Source organism: Schistocerca americana, unplaced genomic scaffold (assembly GCF_021461395.2).
Source record: "Schistocerca americana isolate TAMUIC-IGC-003095 unplaced genomic scaffold, iqSchAmer2.1 HiC_scaffold_220, whole genome shotgun sequence".
Classification (NCBI taxonomy): domain Eukaryota; kingdom Metazoa; phylum Arthropoda; class Insecta; order Orthoptera; family Acrididae; genus Schistocerca; species Schistocerca americana.
The window spans coordinates 64031-81978 of NW_025725929.1; the positions used below are offsets into that span (position 1 = coordinate 64031).

Sequence of the window (17948 nt, forward strand, 5' to 3'; positions counted from 1 at the left end):
ACAGATGGTAGCAGATGCATGTTAGTAAGTCTTGCTGAAAGTGGTGAAAAAGTGTTTCCACCCGGGATCGAACAGGGGACCTTTTGCGTGTTAGGCAGACGTGATAACCGCTACACCACGGAAACTGGTTGTGTGAATCTTACTTCACAGACAACTTGTAGTGATGTTGCCATCGTAACTAACAAATTCAATAAATGTGGTACTTGCAAAACGAAGGGACATGCAGCAGATCCACACACGACGTGGCTCATTGGAGGACAATACGACATAGGCAGGAAAATACTGTTCCCGCCCGGGATCGAACCGGGGACCTTCTGAGTGTGAAGCAGACGTGATAACCGCTACACTACGGAAACGACGGACCCGAGGAGTCCATCCTTGTTCACTCGAATGTGCCTCAGCCTTTCTCTCGTCCGCGAATGCACACACGACAGTTCTTTTGTCAGCCTGGAACCCATCACAGCCGAGGGCTCAAGAAGTCTTCGGGGTGCTCGAGAGGGTGTCTGCCGTAGCACCCCTAACGAGATAGCGGCGTTTCGCGCAGTCGTTATTGCAAGTCATATCAGCAAAAGCAATCACTTTCTCAGCAGCAGGCAGTGCGAGCCCAGCGGCAGCTCTACATGAAGGTACCAATAGCCCAGGAAGGCCGCCGACCGCGGGAATTCGCGCCGCCCCCATCCCGCCAGCGTACACGAGACTTCCAGGGCACCCTGGACGACATCTAGGGACTGCAATAATTGGCATTCGCCGTGTCACAGGGCTCGTTGGTCTAGTGGTATGATTCCTGCTTAGGGTGCAGGAGGTCCCGGGTTCAAATCCCGGACGAGCCCTAGCGTTTTGTGCAAACTGATCGCACGTCAGTGGCTGAGTCAGCGCAAAAAGCTCGCCGTCAATATCAAATGAATTTCTTATTCGATGTGAGCAATTGACACTCTGGTCCGACGCGTGAAGGCGATTACGAAGGTTTCGGGTACAGATGGTAGCAGATGCATGTTAGTAAGTCTTGCTGAAAGTGGTGAAAAAGTGTTTCCACCCGGGATCGAACAGGGGACCTTTTGCGTGTTAGGCAGACGTGATAACCGCTACACCACGGAAACTGGTTGTGTGAATCTTACTTCACAGACAACTTGTAGTGATGTTGCCATCGTAACTAACAAATTCAATAAATGTGGTACTTGCAAAACGAAGGGACATGCAGCAGATCCACACACGACGTGGCTCATTGGAGGACAATACGACATAGGCAGGAAAATACTGTTCCCGCCCGGGATCGAACCGGGGACCTTCTGCGTGTGAAGCAGACGTGATAACCGCTACACTACGGAAACGACGGACCCGAGGAGTCCATCCTTGTTCACTCGAATATGCCTCAGCCTTTCTCTCGTCCGCGAATGCACACACGACAGTTCTTTTGTCAGCCTGGAACCCATCACAGCCGAGGGCTCAAGAAGTCTTCGGGGTGCTCGAGAGGGTGTCTGCCGTAGCACCCCTAACGAGATAGCGGCGTTTCGCGCAGTCGTTATTGCAAGTCATATCAGCAAAAGCAATCACTTTCTCAGCAGCAGGCAGTGCGAGCCCAGCGGCAGCTCTACATGAAGGTACCAATAGCCCAGGAAGGCCGCCGACCGCGGGAATTCGCGCCGCCCCCATCCCGCCAGCGTACACGAGACTTCCAGGGCACCCTGGACGACATCTAGGGACTGCAATAATTGGCATTCGCCGTGTCACAGGGCTCGTTGGTCTAGTGGCATTCTGGCTTTAGCCGTCGCCGCGGTCGGACGTGCTTGTTGCTTGCTCCGCACACGCTAGCGCAATCGCCGGTGTTTTGTGTTTACGTACAGCTGTCTGTGCATTTTCGTAGTGTTATTGCATTTGGTGGTCCTGATAAGTGTTTGTGAAGTGTTATTGTCCATTCTCCGTTTCGTTCTTCGTCGCGATTTCGGTTTGTACCGGAATTTCGTCGGCACAGAAGATCATGTCTGACACCGTCAGGAAGAATACGTTAGTCTTCTCGTTCGAGAAGGAAACCCGGCCGGTCCAACCCACTGCACTGGAGATCCATGACTGGCTCACCGAGGTAATCTGTATCAATTCTGACTCTGTTCACACCACGCAGTTAGATGCAGAAAAATACTGTGTTTATGTTAAATTTCTGAACTCCGTGACTGTCGATAAGTTAATTGCAAAATGGGGTAATTCTGTTGAATTTGTTCATCGAGATGGTTCAACAAGTAATGTTTCTGTACGAAAAGCTGATATCATGTACACCAATGTGAGGATTTTGAACGTTCCTATCGAAGTTGACAATCAGTTGATCAAAGACGCTCTATCTAAATATGGGGAAGTTAAATCCATCTATAACGAAAGATGGTCGAAGCTGTACAAGATACAGTGTTATAATGGCATTAGGTCCGTCGAAATGGAGGTGAAAGCCAATATTCCGTCCCATATATCTGTTGCAGGTCATAAAGCACATGTTGTTTATTCTGGACAGGAGCGTACGTGTAATATTTGTAACGAGACAGGTCATTTCAGACAAGATTGTCCACGCCGTGTTTTTGTCCTCCGGAATAATCTAACACAGCGTCAAAAATTGACCCTTAGCGACGTCTTACCAAGCAACAACTCCCCTCCTTCTGCTAATGACAGTGGTGCAGGTACTTCTACAATGCCCGCTGTAACTAACACAGAGTTCCCACCTCTGCAAGTAATAACAAGTCACCCTTCTGTTCCCGAATGCGATCTTCAGAATAAGAAACGACCGTTGGAGGTGACTGATGACGGCTCGGACGGCGAGTCCTCCCGCAACTCCCCCTCCACCCGCAAACAGAAGCAGTGTGACGCAAATGTGTTAGAGGAAACAGACAGCACATGTATGGAAATGACGACAGCGGCTAAGCCAACCCAACCGCTGTCGGCTGCCGCACAGGTACCAACCGACCACAGAGGCGAAGCAGTAACGGTTGTCGCGGCGACGGACGTGCCGCACTCCGAACCCCATGAGGTGACGGAGCAGAACCGTATTCACGAACTTACCGACCCCCAACCAACCGATTCAGTCAGTGCCCTGGAGTTAGTGCCGGAAGGACAAGGAAGTGGACGTCATGAACAGGACACTGTTGAGGCAGCTTCGGTCTCTACGGTGGTGAAGATAGACAACGCGAAGGACGGCGCGTTGAACCACGATGTCCAAAGACGTAGACTCAAACCGCAACCTAATCTCAAAGCTTCCCGTAACCAAAGCAAACAACAACCTGGACAAGATGACGCAACGGCCAAGAATGTCCTGTATGAAATTATTACGGAAAAACCTAAGGATGTACCTTCAAGTACCATTACTGATGGAAAGCCCCTCTGCAAAACAAAAACCCGAGAACTTAGGAATACTCCACCACACTGAGGATCACCATTCACCAAAAAAAAAAAAAACAAAAAAGGGGGAAAAAATATCGTTGAACCGCTTTACGTTCTGATTGTCCTATTGTCTTAGTCATTTTTCGGAGGAACCAAACGCAGTGGTTCATGTATTTTCCATACTCATAGGTATTTCTCTGTAGATTATTCTTGCAGGTGCTTGTTGAAGTGGAATATTTTATCCCTTCTAGAAGCGACACAGCTCCCTGTTTTTATCATTATTTTACAATTTTTTTTATTCCTTTATGTCCATTTTTATGTAAACTACATGTCCCAGGCGTATACTTTTGCAACTATCAATATTAACAGGATTACATCGACGACTAAAATTGCGGCGCTCAAAGAGTACCTATATGAGTCGGGGACGGACATTGTTTTCCTACAAGAAGTTGTACTCACTAACCTTACAGTGCCAGGATATTTGTCTATTTCAAATGTCTCGCTTGACACTAACATAGGGACAGCAATTTTAGTCAGGGAGGGGATCCCTGTCACAGATATTGAAAGATTGGAATCCGGCAGAGCGATAGGTATAAAAGTCTTTGGTTTTACTCTTATCAATCTGTATGCCCCTTCCGGCACATCCAATAGAATGGCAAGAGCACAGTTCTTTAAAAACGAGATCATTTATTTATTGCGGAAAAACCCAACGGATCTTATAATCGGCGGTGATTTTAATTGTGTGATCAATAAAAAAGACCAGGTTCCAAATTTTAATAACTGCAATGAATTGAAGCGTTTTGTCACTGTTTTACAGCTTAAAGATGCTTGGGAAATAACGTATCCCACATTTGTGGCTTTCACATATATCGGTCCTCAATCACGAAGTAGAATTGACAGACTCTACATATCGCAAAGTCTAGTCAGCTCTTTCATTAAAGCGGAGACGACTCCTGTCTACTTTTCTGATCATAGTGCCGTGCTTGCTACCGTCAGCCTTACTGCGCAACCTACTCGTCGTTTCAGAAGTCAATGGCACCTTAACATGTCACTGATGCAGGAAGACGGACTAGAGGAAAGTTTGACAGAAGCGTGGGCGATGTGCCTCCGCTCCGTAAACAGGCATGTCTCAGTACTAGACTGGTGGTGCCACAGGGCAAAGCCTAAACTGCGAAAAGTTCTCATCCATTATGGTGCACAACGATCGAAAGACTTGAAAAATTCCATAGAATTTTATTACACCGTGCTGCGAAATCTATACGAGCAGGCAGACACTTCCAACATCCGTCTGGTAGATATCAAGCGAACCAAGGCCAAATTGCTCAGCATTAAAAGACAGCAGATGGAGGGTCTGAAAATAAAATCAAAGGCTAAAACAGTCGTGGAGGATGAACATGCTTCCTTGTACCATCTACTGAGGCACGAAAGAAATAGGAGACGCACCTTCATCGATGGACTTCAGTCTGAAAATGGCGAGACACTCACGACTCAGAGAGACATCGTCAATGCAGTGCACAAGTATTACGAAGACCTATACTCAGTCAGTCCTGTATGTGAAGAGTCCTTCGATGATTACCTTAGTTCCATAGCTCCTCAGGTGTCGGATGAGGAAAACGAAAACCTTCTCGTCGAGTGTCCTAACGAAGAAATCTACAGAACCATCTGCAAGTCTCCTTTGAAGAAATCACCGGGACCGGATGGTTTGCCTGTTGAATTTTATATACGATACTGGCCTTTGATTGGTGACATGTTTACCCGAATCACAAACGAGGTGCTTCAGGGAAAACAGATACCTTCTGTTTTTAAAGAGAGTACAATAGTACTCATTCCAAAAACTACTGCAAAAACAAACCTTAATAACTTTCGTCCTATCTCTCTGTTAAACTCTGATTATAAAATTATCAGCAGAATTATAAACAACAGACTCTCACAGCTCGCTACAAAGATAGTAAGCCCATACCAGTCATGTGTTCCTAATAGGAGTATTTTTAAAAGCATAGCTGAATATAGAGATGTAATTGCAATCACTGCTGTGACCAATATCAAATGTGCTATCATGTTTATTGACTTCCAGAAAGCTTTTGATCGTGTGGATCATAGATTCCTTAATGCCACACTGAAGAAAATAGGTTTTAATGAGCGCGTCCTAAGTGTGATTAGAAATATTGCAACAGGAATCAGCGCTTGTATCTCAGTCAACAGCCAGAGGACAAAGCAGATCCAGATCAGGCGTGGCGTGCCTCAAGGAAGCCCCCTCTCAATGCTCCTCTTCGTGCTGTCTTTAGAGCCTTTTCTCCGCAGTGTTCATGTCACCCTGACTGGCCTCACATTATCTGCTCACCGAACTGTTATAAACGCCTATGCCGATGATGTCGGAGTCGTAGTGCGTAATGCCGAAGACATTTCGAAATTGGACATACTAATTAAGAAGTACTGTAGCGTCTCCGGAGCGAGTCTCAACGCAAACAAAAGCAAACTTTTAAACCTACGGGGTTTTCAACACACCACATTAGCCTGGGCGACAAAAGTCACCCAGTGCAAAGCACTGGGAATAACGCTGACGCCTTGTCCATTGAAAATGGCAGCTATCAATTGGAGAAATACGTCAGGACAAATTCTTGGAATAACAAGAGAAAACCTTTCCCGTAATATGAACCAGTTTCAGAGGGTACTTTTCATTAACAACTGCCTCCTCTCCAAAGGTTACTTTACAGCGCAGATCTTCCCGTTACCAAAAATGATTGGAAAACAGATAATGTCTACCATTGCCAGTTATCTGTGGAGAGGTGAAATATTCCGAGTAGCTGCAACAACAGCGACCTTAGATCCCAGGAAAGGAGGTTTAGGTTTAGTTGACATTAGAAATAAGGCGTCTGCACTTTTTATAAAAAGGACCGCCACTATCCTTAGCGACCACGCTGACAGCGTTACAACTAAATTATTTGAAGTTGTCATGCCTGCAAGTCTACAGCCACCGGTGAATGTGCAAAAAATAAATAACCGGCTCCAGCACGTTCGAGTATATTTCGTGGAACTCAGCTATCTTGGCAATGCCATAATCAACTCACGACGGATCACGGCCCGCGATATTCTGTGTCATCGAAGGAAAATGGAGGGGAGAAACAAATTAGAAAGCAAATACCCACATTTTGATTGGGACGCCATATGGGAAAATATTCATATGCGTGGTCTTCCATCCGACGTCAAATCAACATGGTATAAAACAGTGAATGGGACCATCAGCACTAATGAAAGGCTACATGCAATCGGCATTAGCGAAACGAATCTCTGTCTCAAATGCAAACTGATCGATACGTTAGTGCACAGATTAACGTGCGGTGGGAATCTACAAATCTGTAATTGGATTAGAGAACAACTTGCATTTCTTACGAGGTCTTCGGTAGAAAATTTTCCCCCTGTGACATTCCTCAGGCCTCAGACTCGCTATTTTCCCGCAGCAAAAAACAACTCCGTCCACTGGTTAATGGGACACTATGTGAACTACGTAATGAATCACCTGGGATCTGACAATTCCATTGAGTTTTACGTGAACTTGAAGTTTGCTTTTTATAGAGCCCTGAAATATAAAGATCACAAGAAGAACTACGGCAATATGCTAAAAATAGTATTTGAGCGACTGGGCATTGGTTGACATGCGGCTGAGATAAACACAAATCATTTCTTTAAGCGAATGGACGCTTGTTTTCTAAAAACCAGGAAAAAAAAATTACAATTTTCCAGCTTCATATAATCATCAATTATACTTTGCTAACTCAGAAGGCTATTTTGTTCGTTCCACAGCAGAAGCCGAAAAAAAAAAACAACAAAACGTTAAAAAGAAAAAAAAAAAAGAAAAAAAATTAAGAACAAGAAACAACAAAAAATCACCATCGTAGGGTACAGATAAGATTTTTTTCTTACGATTTTATTACTGACATGGAAGTCTCATTTCTTTTAATGGAAGAGGATTTTTCTCCTTTTTTTTTTATTATCATTATACCTATCAAGAAGACAATAAGGCTATGGCAATAGTGCCTTACCATAACACTTATTTTTTGCATTCAATGAAGATTCTTCCCTTACAAGAAAAAAAAAGCGAAAATAAAACAAACAAACTAAAACAAAAAAAAAAGAACTAGACCATGAGCAACCAAATATACACAATCAGCATCCATTGCTTCATGATTACTTTTTTGTTACAAAAAGGCATGTTTTTTGTTGTCAAGAAGCAGTGGGAATAATATATATCTACTAAATAAATACCGCACACGCTACAAGCTATCAGCTTCAATTGCTAATGCCTCAACATGAACTAAATTTTTTGTCTAAAATGAAGGCTCAATCGGTTCAGGAGTAGGATGAACACAAAGCATAGCTTCCATACTCCATCAACAATATTATAATGAAGCAACTCAGCAACGGGACTGGGGGGAGACATCACGGCCAGGCCTCGAGTCTCAGACCCCTGCCCGTTTTGCCTCCACCTGCCTCATGCTGCTAAGCTTCTATTCTCCTTCAAAAAATCAAAAAACAATAAAAAAATAAAAATAAAAAGTAAAAAAAAAAAGTGGCAAAAAAAAAAAGTGGTTAAGGCGTAAAAAAAAAAAAAAAAAAAAAAAAAAAAAAGTGGTATGATTCCTGCTTAGGGTGCAGGAGGTCCCGGGTTCAAATCCCGGACGAGCCCTAGCGTTTTGTGCAAACTGATCGCACGTCAGTGGCTGAGTCAGCGCAAAAAGCTCGCCGTCAATATCAAATGAATTTCTTATTCGATGTGAGCAATTGACACTCTGGTCCGACGCGTGAAGGCGATTACGAAGGTTTCGGGTACAGATGGTAGCAGATGCATGTTAGTAAGTCTTGCTTAAAGTGATGAAAAAGTGTTTCCGCCCGGGATCGAACCGGGGACCTTCTGTGTGTTAGGCAGACGTGATAACCGCTACACCACGGAAACTGCTTGTGTGCACCTTACTTCACAGACAACTTGTAGTGATGTTGCCATCGTAACTCAAAAATTCAATAAATGTGGTACTTGCAAAACGAAGGGACATGCAGCAGATCCACACACGACGTGGCTCATTGGAGGACAATACGACATAGGCAAGAAAATACTGTTCCCGCCCGGGATCGAACCGGGGACCTTCTGCGTGTGAAGCAGACGTGATAACCGCTACACTACGGAAACGACGGACCCGACGACTCCATCCTTGTTCACTCAAACTTGCCTCAGCCTTTCTCTAGTCCGCGAATGCACACACGACAGTTCTTTTGTCAGCCTGGAACCCATCACAGCCGAGGGCTCAAGAAGTCTTCGGGGTGCTCGAGAGGGTGTCTGCCGTAGCACCCCTAACGAGATAGCGGCGTTTCGCGCAGTCGTTATTGCAAGTCATATCAGCAAAAGCAATCACTTTCTCAGCAGCAGGCAGTGCGAGCCCAGCGGCAGCTCTACATGAAGGTACCAATAGCCCAGGAAGGCCGCCGACCGCGGGAATTCGCGCCGCCCCCATCCCGCCAGCGTACACGAGACTTCCAGGGCACCCTGGACGACATCTAGGGACTGCAATAATTGGCATTCGCCGTGTCACAGGGCTCGTTGGTCTAGTGGTATGATTCCTGCTTAGGGTGCAGGAGGTCCAGGGTTCAAATCCCGGACAAGCCCTAGCGTTTTGTGCAAACTGATCGCACGTCAGTGGCTGAGTCAGCGCAAAAAGCTCGCCGTCAATATCAAATGAATTTCTTATTCGATGTGAGCAATTGACACTCTGGTCCGACGCGTGAAGGCGATTACGAAGGTTTCGGGTACAGATGGTAGCAGATGCATGTTAGTAAGTCTTGCTTAAAGTGATGAAGAAGTGTTTCCGCCCGGGATCGAACCGGGGACCTTCTGTGTGTTAGGCAGACGTGATAACCGTTACACCACGGAAACTGCTTGTGTGCACCTTACTTCACAGACAACTTGTACTGATGTTGCCATCGTAACTCAAAAATTCAATAAATGTGGTACTTGCAAAACGAAGGGACATGCAGCAGATCCACACACGACGTGGCTCATTGGAGGACAATACGACATAGGCAAGAAAATACTGTTCCCGCCCGGGATCGAACCGGGGACCTTCTGCGTGTGAAGCAGACGTGATAACCGCTACACTACGGAAACGACGGACACGAGGAGTCCATCCTTGTTCACTCGAACTTGCCTCAGCCTTTCTCTCGTCCGCGAATGCACACACGACAGTTCTTTTGTCAGCCTGGAACCCATCACAGCCGAGGGCTCAAGAAGTCTTCGGGGTGCTCGAGAGGGTGTCTGCCGTAGCACCCCTAACGAGATAGCGGCGTTTCGCGCAGTCGTTATTGCAAGTCATATCAGCAAAAGCAATCACTTTTTCAGCAGCAGGCAGTGCGAGCCCAGCGGCAGCTCTACATGAAGGTACCAATAGCCCAGGAAGGCCGCCGACCGCGGGAATTCGCGCCGCCCCCATCCCGCCAGCGTACACGAGACTTCCAGGGCACCCTGGACGACATCTAGGGACTGCAATAATTGGCATTCGCCGTGTCACAGGGCTCGTTGGTCTAGGGGTATGATTCCTGCTTAGGGTGCAGGAGGTCCCGGGTTCAAATCCCGGACGAGCCCTAGCGTTTTGTGCAAACTGATCGCACGTCAGTGGCTGAGTCAGCGCAAAAAGCTCGCCGTCAATATCAAATGAATTTCTTATTCGATGTGAGCAATTGACACTCTGGTCCGACGCGTGAAGGCGATTACGAAGGTTTCGGGTACAGATGGTAGCAGATGCATGTTAGTAAGTCTTGCTTAAAGTGATGAAAAAGTGTTTCCGCCCGGGATCGAACCGGGGACCTTCTGTGTGTTAGGCAGACGTGATAACCGCTACACCACGGAAACTGCTTGTGTGCACCTTACTTCACAGACAACTTGTAGTGATGTTGCCATCGTAACTCAAAAATTCAATAAATGTGGTACTTGCAAAACGAAGGGACATGCAGCAGATCCACACACGACGTGGCTCATTGGAGGACAATACGACATAGGCAAGAAAATACTGTTCCCGCCCGGGATCGAACCGGGGACCTTCTGCGTGTGAAGCAGACGTGATAACCGCTACACTACGGAAACGACGGACACGAGGAGTCCATCCTTGTTCACTCGAACTTGCCTCAGCCTTTCTCTCGTCCGCGAATGCACACACGACAGTTCTTTTGTCAGCCTGGAACCCATCACAGCCGAGGGCTCAAGAAGTCTTCGGGGTGCTCGAGAGGGTGTCTGCCGTAGCACCCCTAACGAGATAGCGGCGTTTCGCGCAGTCGTTATTGCAAGTCATATCAGCAAAAGCAATCACTTTTTCAGCAGCAGGCAGTGCGAGCCCAGCGGCAGCTCTACATGAAGGTACCAATAGCCCAGGAAGGCCGCCGACCGCGGGAATTCGCGCCGCCCCCATCCCGCCAGCGTACACGAGACTTCCAGGGCACCCTGGACGACATCTAGGGACTGCAATAATTGGCATTCGCCGTGTCACAGGGCTCGTTGGTCTAGGGGTATGATTCCTGCTTAGGGTGCAGGAGGTCCCGGGTTCAAATCCCGGACGAGCCCTAGCGTTTTGTGCAAACTGATCGCACGTCAGTGGCTGAGTCAGCGCAAAAAGCTCGCCGTCAATATCAAATGAATTTCTTATTCGATGTGAGCAATTGACACTCTGGTCCGACGCGTGAAGGCGATTACGAAGGTTTCGGGTACAGATGGTAGCAGATGCATGTTAGTAAGTCTTGCTTAAAGTGATGAAAAAGTGTTTCCGCCCGGGATCGAACCGGGGACCTTCTGTGTGTTAGGCAGACGTGATAACCGCTACACCACGGAAACTGCTTGTGTGCACCTTACTTCACAGACAACTTGTAGTGATGTTGCCATCGTAACTCAAAAATTCAATAAATGTGGTACTTGCAAAACGAAGGGACATGCAGCAGATCCACACACGACGTGGCTCATTGGAGGACAATACGACATAGGCAAGAAAATACTGTTCCCGCCCGGGATCGAACCGGGGACCTTCTGCGTGTGAAGCAGACGTGATAACCGCTACACTACGGAAACGACGGACACGAGGAGTCCATCCTTGTTCACTCGAACTTGCCTCAGCCTTTCTCTCGTCCGCGAATGCACACACGACAGTTCTTTTGTCAGCCTGGAACCCATCACAGCCGAGGGCTCAAGAAGTCTTCGGGGTGCTCGAGAGGGTGTCTGCCGTAGCACCCCTAACGAGATAGCGGCGTTTCGCGCAGTCGTTATTGCAAGTCATATCAGCAAAAGCAATCACTTTTTCAGCAGCAGGCAGTGCGAGCCCAGCGGCAGCTCTACATGAAGGTACCAATAGCCCAGGAAGGCCGCCGACCGCGGGAATTCGCGCCGCCCCCATCCCGCCAGCGTACACGAGACTTCCAGGGCACCCTGGACGACATCTAGGGACTGCAATAATTGGCATTCGCCGTGTCACAGGGCTCGTTGGTCTAGGGGTATGATTCCTGCTTAGGGTGCAGGAGGTCCCGGGTTCAAATCCCGGACGAGCCCTAGCGTTTTGTGCAAACTGATCGCACGTCAGTGGCTGAGTCAGCGCAAAAAGCTCGCCGTCAATATCAAATGAATTTCTTATTCGATGTGAGCAATTGACACTCTGGTCCGACGCGTGAAGGCGATTACGAAGGTTTCGGGTACAGATGGTAGCAGATGCATGTTAGTAAGTCTTGCTTAAAGTGATGAAAAAGTGTTTCCGCCCGGGATCGAACCGGGGACCTTCTGTGTGTTAGGCAGACGTGATAACCGCTACACCACGGAAACTGCTTGTGTGCACCTTACTTCACAGACAACTTGTAGTGATGTTGCCATCGTAACTCAAAAATTCAATAAATGTGGTACTTGCAAAACGAAGGGACATGCAGCAGATCCACACACGACGTGGCTCATTGGAGGACAATACGACATAGGCAAGAAAATACAGTTCCCGCCCGGGATCGAACCGGGGACCTTCTGCGTGTGAAGCAGACGTGATAACCGCTACACTACGGAAACGACGGACCCGACGACTCCATCCTTGTTCACTCAAACTTGCCTCAGCCTTTCTCTAGTCCGCGAATGCACACACGACAGTTCTTTTGTCAGCCTGGAACCCATCACAGCCGAGGGCTCAAGAAGTCTTCGGGGTGCTCGAGAGGGTGTCTGCCGTAGCACCCCTAACGAGATAGCGGCGTTTCGCGCAGTCGTTATTGCAAGTCATATCAGCAAAAGCAATCACTTTCTCAGCAGCAGGCAGTGCGAGCCCAGCGGCAGCTCTACATGAAGGTACCAATAGCCCAGGAAGGCCGCCGACCGCGGGAATTCGCGCCGCCCCCATCCCGCCAGCGTACACGAGACTTCCAGGGCACCCTGGACGACATCTAGGGACTGCAATAATTGGCATTCGCCGTGTCACAGGGCTCGTTGGTCTAGTGGTATGATTCCTGCTTAGGGTGCAGGAGGTCCAGGGTTCAAATCCCGGACAAGCCCTAGCGTTTTGTGCAAACTGATCGCACGTCAGTGGCTGAGTCAGCGCAAAAAGCTCGCCGTCAATATCAAATGAATTTCTTATTCGATGTGAGCAATTGACACTCTGGTCCGACGCGTGAAGGCGATTACGAAGGTTTCGGGTACAGATGGTAGCAGATGCATGTTAGTAAGTCTTGCTTAAAGTGATGAAGAAGTGTTTCCGCCCGGGATCGAACCGGGGACCTTCTGTGTGTTAGGCAGACGTGATAACCGTTACACCACGGAAACTGCTTGTGTGCACCTTACTTCACAGACAACTTGTACTGATGTTGCCATCGTAACTCAAAAATTCAATAAATGTGGTACTTGCAAAACGAAGGGACATGCAGCAGATCCACACACGACGTGGCTCATTGGAGGACAATACGACATAGGCAAGAAAATACTGTTCCCGCCCGGGATCGAACCGGGGACCTTCTGCGTGTGAAGCAGACGTGATAACCGCTACACTACGGAAACGACGGACACGAGGAGTCCATCCTTGTTCACTCGAACTTGCCTCAGCCTTTCTCTCGTCCGCGAATGCACACACGACAGTTCTTTTGTCAGCCTGGAACCCATCACAGCCGAGGGCTCAAGAAGTCTTCGGGGTGCTCGAGAGGGTGTCTGCCGTAGCACCCCTAACGAGATAGCGGCGTTTCGCGCAGTCGTTATTGCAAGTCATATCAGCAAAAGCAATCACTTTTTCAGCAGCAGGCAGTGCGAGCCCAGCGGCAGCTCTACATGAAGGTACCAATAGCCCAGGAAGGCCGCCGACCGCGGGAATTCGCGCCGCCCCCATCCCGCCAGCGTACACGAGACTTCCAGGGCACCCTGGACGACATCTAGGGACTGCAATAATTGGCATTCGCCGTGTCACAGGGCTCGTTGGTCTAGGGGTATGATTCCTGCTTAGGGTGCAGGAGGTCCCGGGTTCAAATCCCGGACGAGCCCTAGCGTTTTGTGCAAACTGATCGCACGTCAGTGGCTGAGTCAGCGCAAAAAGCTCGCCGTCAATATCAAATGAATTTCTTATTCGATGTGAGCAATTGACACTCTGGTCCGACGCGTGAAGGCGATTACGAAGGTTTCGGGTACAGATGGTAGCAGATGCATGTTAGTAAGTCTTGCTTAAAGTGATGAAAAAGTGTTTCCGCCCGGGATCGAACCGGGGACCTTCTGTGTGTTAGGCAGACGTGATAACCGCTACACCACGGAAACTGCTTGTGTGCACCTTACTTCACAGACAACTTGTAGTGATGTTGCCATCGTAACTCAAAAATTCAATAAATGTGGTACTTGCAATACGAAGGGACATGCAGCAGATCCACACACGACGTGGCTCATTGGAGGACAATACGACATAGGCAAGAAAATACTGTTCCCGCCCGGGATCGAACCGGGGACCTTCTGCGTGTGAAGCAGACGTGATAACCGCTACACTACGGAAACGACGGACACGAGGAGTCCATCCTTGTTCACTCGAACTTGCCTCAGCCTTTCTCTCGTCCGCGAATGCACACACGACAGTTCTTTTGTCAGCCTGGAACCCATCACAGCCGAGGGCTCAAGAAGTCTTCGGGGTGCTCGAGAGGGTGTCTGCCGTAGCACCCCTAACGAGATAGCGGCGTTTCGCGCAGTCGTTATTGCAAGTCATATCAGCAAAAGCAATCACTTTCTCAGCAGCAGGCAGTGCGAGCCCAGCGGCAGCTCTACATGAAGGTACCAATAGCCCAGGAAGGCCGCCGACCGCGGGAATCCGCGCCGCCCCCATCCCGCCAGCGTACACGAGACTTCCAGGGCACCCTGGACGACATCTAGGGACTGCAATAATTGGCATTCGCCGTGTCACAGGGCTCGTTGGTCTAGGGGTATGATTCCTGCTTAGGGTGCAGGAGGTCCCGGGTTCAAATCCCGGACGAGCCCTAGCGTTTTGTGCAAACTGATCGCACGTCAGTGGCTGAGTCAGCGCAAAAAGCTCGCCGTCAATATCAAATGAATTTCTTATTCGATGTGAGCAATTGACACTCTGGTCCGACGCGTGAAGGCGATTACGAAGGTTTCGGGTACAGATGGTAGCAGATGCATGTTAGTAAGTCTTGCTTAAAGTGATGAAAAAGTGTTTCCGCCCGGGATCGAACCGGGGACCTTCTGTGTGTTAGGCAGACGTGATAACCGCTACACCACGGAAACTGCTTGTGTGCACCTTACTTCACAGACAACTTGTAGTGATGTTGCCATCGTAACTCAAAAATTCAATAAATGTGGTACTTGCAAAACGAAGGGACATGCAGCAGATCCACACACGACGTGGCTCATTGGAGGACAATACGACATAGGCAGGAAAATACTTTTCCCGCCCGGGATCGAACCGGGGACCTTCTGCGTGTGAAGCAGACGTGATAACCGCTACACTACGGAAACGACGGACCCGAGGAGTCCATCCTTGTTCACTCGAATGTGCCTCAGCCTTTCTCTCGTCCGCGAATGCACACACGACAGTTCTTTTGTCAGCCTGGAACCCATCACAGCCGAGGGCTCAAGAAGTCTTCGGGGTGCTCGAGAGGGTGTCTGCCGTAGCACCCCTAACGAGATAGCGGCGTTTCGCGCAGTCGTTATTGCAAGTCATATCAGCAAAAGCAATCACTTTCTCAGCAGCAGGCAGTGCGAGCCCAGCGGCAGCTCTACATGAAGGTACCAATAGCCCAGGAAGGCCGCCGACCGCGGGAATTCGCGCCGCCCCCATCCCGCCAGCGTACACGAGACTTCCAGGGCACCCTGGACGACATCTAGAGACTGCAATAATTGGCATTCGCCGTGTCACAGGGCTCGTTGGTCTAGGGGTATGATTCCTGCTTAGGGTGCAGGAGGTCCCGGGTTCAAATCCCGGACGAGCCCTAGCGTTTTGTGCAAACTGATCGCACGTCAGTGGCTGAGTCAGCGCAAAAAGCTCGCCGTCAATATCAAATGAATTTCTTATTCGATGTGAGCAATTGACACTCTGGTCCGACGCGTGAAGGCGATTACGAAGGTTTCGGGTACAGATGGTAGCAGATGCATGTTAGCAAGTCTTGCTTAAAGTGATGAAAAAGTGTTTCCGCCCGGGATCGAACCGGGGACCTTCTGTGTGTTAGGCAGACGTGATAACCGCTACACCACGGAAACTGCTTGTGTGCACCTTACTTCACAGACAACTTGTAGTGATGTTGCCATCGTAACTCAAAAATTCAATAAATGTGGTACTTGCAAAACGAAGGGACATGCAGCAGATCCACACACGACGTGGCTCATTGGAGGACAATACGACATAGGCAAGAAAATACTTTTCCCGCCCGGGATCGAACCGGGGACCTTCTGCGTGTGAAGCAGACGTGGTAACCGCTACACTACGGAAACGACGGACCCGAGGAGTCCATCCTTGTTCACTCGAACTTGCCTCAGCCTTTCTCTAGTCCGCGAATGCACACACGACAGTTCTTTTGTCAGCCTGGAACCCATCACAGCCGAGGGCTCAAGAAGTCTTCGGGGTGCTCGAGAGGGTGTCTGCCGTAGCACCCCTAACGAGATAGCGGCGTTTCGCGCAGTCGTTATTGCAAGTCATATCAGCAAAATCAATCACATTCTCAGCAGCAGGCAGTGCCAGCCCAGCGGCAGGTCTACATGAAGGTACCAATAGCCCAGGAAGGCCGCCGACCGCGGGAATTCGCGGCGCCCCCATCCCGCCAGCGTACACGAGACCTCCAGGGCACCCTGGACGACGTCGAGGGACTGCAATATATGGCATTCGCCGTGTCACAGGGCTCGTTGGTCTAGGTGTATGATTCATGCTAAGGGTGCAGCAGGTCCCGGGTTCAAATCCCGGACGAGCCCTAGCGTTTTGTGCAAACTGATCGCACGTCAGTGGCTGAGTCAGCGCAAAAAGCTCGCCGTCAATATCAAATGAATTTCTTATTCGATGTGAGCAATTGACACTCTGGTCCGACGCGTGAAGGCGATTACGAAGGTTTCGGGTACAGATGGTAGCAGATGCATGTTAGTAAGTCTTGCTGAAAGTGGTGAAAAAGTGTTTCCACCCGGGATCGAACAGGGGACCTTTTGCGTGTTAGGCAGACGTGATAACCGCTACACCACGGAAACTGGTTGTGTGCATCTTACTTCACAGACAACTTGTAGTGATGTTGCCATCGTAACTAACAAATTCAATAAATGTGGTACTTGCAAAACGAAGGGACATGCAGCAGATCCACACACGACGTGGCTCATTGGAGGACAATACGACATAGGCAGGAAAATACTGTTCCCGCCCGGGATCGAACCGGGGACCTTCTGCGTGTGAAGCAGACGTGATAACCGCTACACTACGGAAACGACGGACCCGAGGAGTCCATCCTTGTTCACTCGAATGTGCCTCAGCCTTTCTCTCGTCCGCGAATGCACACACGACAGTTCTTTTGTCAGCCTGGAACCCATCACAGCCGAGGGCTCAAGAAGTCTTCGGGGTGCTCGAGAGGGTGTCTGCCGTAGCACCCCTAACGAGATAGCGGCGTTTCGCGCAGTCGTTATTGCAAGTCATATCAGCAAAAGCAATCACTTTCTCAGCAGCAGGCAGTGCGAGCCCAGCGGCAGGTCTACATGAAGGTACCAATAGCCCAGGAAGGCCGCCGACCGCGGGAATTCGCGGCGCCCCCATCCCGCCAGCGTACACGAGACCTCCAGAGCACCCTGGACGACGTCGAGGGACTGCAATATATGGCATTCGCCGTGTCACAGGGCTCGTTGGTCTAGGTGTATGATTCATGCTAAGGGTGCAGCAGGTCCCGGGTTCAAATCCCGGACGAGCCCTAGCGTTTTGTGCAAACTGATCGCACGTCAGTGGCTGAGTCAGCGCAAAAAGCTCGCCGTCAATATCAAATGAATTTCTTATTCGATGTGAGCAATTGACACTCTGGTCCGACGCGTGAAGGCGATTACGAAGGTTTCGGGTACAGATGGTAGCAGATGCATGTTAGTAAGTCTTGCTGAAAGTGGTGAA

General features: G+C 49.1%; 33 non-coding genes across 33 annotated transcripts; 9 read left to right on the forward strand and 24 right to left on the reverse strand.

The window, feature by feature from the left end:
* Positions 1-52: 52 nt before the first annotated feature.
* Positions 53-125, reverse strand: Trnav-aac. Its single transcript has one exon. It is a non-coding gene; the product is annotated as a tRNA-Val (tRNA).
* Positions 126-283: 158 nt separating this feature from the next.
* Positions 284-356, reverse strand: Trnav-cac. Its single transcript has one exon. It is a non-coding gene; the product is annotated as a tRNA-Val (tRNA).
* A 402-nt stretch (positions 357-758) lies between these two features.
* Positions 759-830, forward strand: Trnap-agg. The gene has a single exon. It is a non-coding gene; the product is annotated as a tRNA-Pro (tRNA).
* Positions 831-1024: 194 nt separating this feature from the next.
* Positions 1025-1097, reverse strand: Trnav-aac. The gene has a single exon. It is a non-coding gene; the product is annotated as a tRNA-Val (tRNA).
* A 158-nt stretch (positions 1098-1255) lies between these two features.
* Positions 1256-1328, reverse strand: Trnav-cac. The gene has a single exon. It is a non-coding gene; the product is annotated as a tRNA-Val (tRNA).
* Positions 1329-8232: 6904 nt separating this feature from the next.
* On the reverse strand, positions 8233-8305 carry Trnav-aac. The gene has a single exon. It is a non-coding gene; the product is annotated as a tRNA-Val (tRNA).
* Positions 8306-8463: 158 nt separating this feature from the next.
* On the reverse strand, positions 8464-8536 carry Trnav-cac. The gene has a single exon. It is a non-coding gene; the product is annotated as a tRNA-Val (tRNA).
* Positions 8537-8938: 402 nt separating this feature from the next.
* On the forward strand, positions 8939-9010 carry Trnap-agg. The gene has a single exon. It is a non-coding gene; the product is annotated as a tRNA-Pro (tRNA).
* A 194-nt stretch (positions 9011-9204) lies between these two features.
* Trnav-aac lies at positions 9205-9277 on the reverse strand. Its single transcript has one exon. It is a non-coding gene; the product is annotated as a tRNA-Val (tRNA).
* A 158-nt stretch (positions 9278-9435) lies between these two features.
* Trnav-cac lies at positions 9436-9508 on the reverse strand. Its single transcript has one exon. It is a non-coding gene; the product is annotated as a tRNA-Val (tRNA).
* A 402-nt stretch (positions 9509-9910) lies between these two features.
* Positions 9911-9982, forward strand: Trnap-agg. The gene has a single exon. It is a non-coding gene; the product is annotated as a tRNA-Pro (tRNA).
* Positions 9983-10176: 194 nt separating this feature from the next.
* On the reverse strand, positions 10177-10249 carry Trnav-aac. Its single transcript has one exon. It is a non-coding gene; the product is annotated as a tRNA-Val (tRNA).
* A 158-nt stretch (positions 10250-10407) lies between these two features.
* On the reverse strand, positions 10408-10480 carry Trnav-cac. Its single transcript has one exon. It is a non-coding gene; the product is annotated as a tRNA-Val (tRNA).
* A 402-nt stretch (positions 10481-10882) lies between these two features.
* Trnap-agg lies at positions 10883-10954 on the forward strand. The gene has a single exon. It is a non-coding gene; the product is annotated as a tRNA-Pro (tRNA).
* A 194-nt stretch (positions 10955-11148) lies between these two features.
* On the reverse strand, positions 11149-11221 carry Trnav-aac. Its single transcript has one exon. It is a non-coding gene; the product is annotated as a tRNA-Val (tRNA).
* A 158-nt stretch (positions 11222-11379) lies between these two features.
* Positions 11380-11452, reverse strand: Trnav-cac. Its single transcript has one exon. It is a non-coding gene; the product is annotated as a tRNA-Val (tRNA).
* A 402-nt stretch (positions 11453-11854) lies between these two features.
* Trnap-agg lies at positions 11855-11926 on the forward strand. The gene has a single exon. It is a non-coding gene; the product is annotated as a tRNA-Pro (tRNA).
* A 194-nt stretch (positions 11927-12120) lies between these two features.
* Trnav-aac lies at positions 12121-12193 on the reverse strand. Its single transcript has one exon. It is a non-coding gene; the product is annotated as a tRNA-Val (tRNA).
* Positions 12194-12351: 158 nt separating this feature from the next.
* Positions 12352-12424, reverse strand: Trnav-cac. The gene has a single exon. It is a non-coding gene; the product is annotated as a tRNA-Val (tRNA).
* A 402-nt stretch (positions 12425-12826) lies between these two features.
* On the forward strand, positions 12827-12898 carry Trnap-agg. The gene has a single exon. It is a non-coding gene; the product is annotated as a tRNA-Pro (tRNA).
* A 194-nt stretch (positions 12899-13092) lies between these two features.
* On the reverse strand, positions 13093-13165 carry Trnav-aac. The gene has a single exon. It is a non-coding gene; the product is annotated as a tRNA-Val (tRNA).
* Positions 13166-13323: 158 nt separating this feature from the next.
* On the reverse strand, positions 13324-13396 carry Trnav-cac. Its single transcript has one exon. It is a non-coding gene; the product is annotated as a tRNA-Val (tRNA).
* Positions 13397-13798: 402 nt separating this feature from the next.
* On the forward strand, positions 13799-13870 carry Trnap-agg. The gene has a single exon. It is a non-coding gene; the product is annotated as a tRNA-Pro (tRNA).
* A 194-nt stretch (positions 13871-14064) lies between these two features.
* Positions 14065-14137, reverse strand: Trnav-aac. The gene has a single exon. It is a non-coding gene; the product is annotated as a tRNA-Val (tRNA).
* A 158-nt stretch (positions 14138-14295) lies between these two features.
* On the reverse strand, positions 14296-14368 carry Trnav-cac. Its single transcript has one exon. It is a non-coding gene; the product is annotated as a tRNA-Val (tRNA).
* Positions 14369-14770: 402 nt separating this feature from the next.
* On the forward strand, positions 14771-14842 carry Trnap-agg. The gene has a single exon. It is a non-coding gene; the product is annotated as a tRNA-Pro (tRNA).
* Positions 14843-15036: 194 nt separating this feature from the next.
* Trnav-aac lies at positions 15037-15109 on the reverse strand. The gene has a single exon. It is a non-coding gene; the product is annotated as a tRNA-Val (tRNA).
* Positions 15110-15267: 158 nt separating this feature from the next.
* On the reverse strand, positions 15268-15340 carry Trnav-cac. Its single transcript has one exon. It is a non-coding gene; the product is annotated as a tRNA-Val (tRNA).
* Positions 15341-15742: 402 nt separating this feature from the next.
* Trnap-agg lies at positions 15743-15814 on the forward strand. The gene has a single exon. It is a non-coding gene; the product is annotated as a tRNA-Pro (tRNA).
* A 194-nt stretch (positions 15815-16008) lies between these two features.
* Trnav-aac lies at positions 16009-16081 on the reverse strand. The gene has a single exon. It is a non-coding gene; the product is annotated as a tRNA-Val (tRNA).
* Positions 16082-16239: 158 nt separating this feature from the next.
* On the reverse strand, positions 16240-16312 carry Trnav-cac. The gene has a single exon. It is a non-coding gene; the product is annotated as a tRNA-Val (tRNA).
* A 668-nt stretch (positions 16313-16980) lies between these two features.
* Trnav-aac lies at positions 16981-17053 on the reverse strand. The gene has a single exon. It is a non-coding gene; the product is annotated as a tRNA-Val (tRNA).
* A 158-nt stretch (positions 17054-17211) lies between these two features.
* On the reverse strand, positions 17212-17284 carry Trnav-cac. Its single transcript has one exon. It is a non-coding gene; the product is annotated as a tRNA-Val (tRNA).
* Positions 17285-17948: the final 664 nt, after the last annotated feature.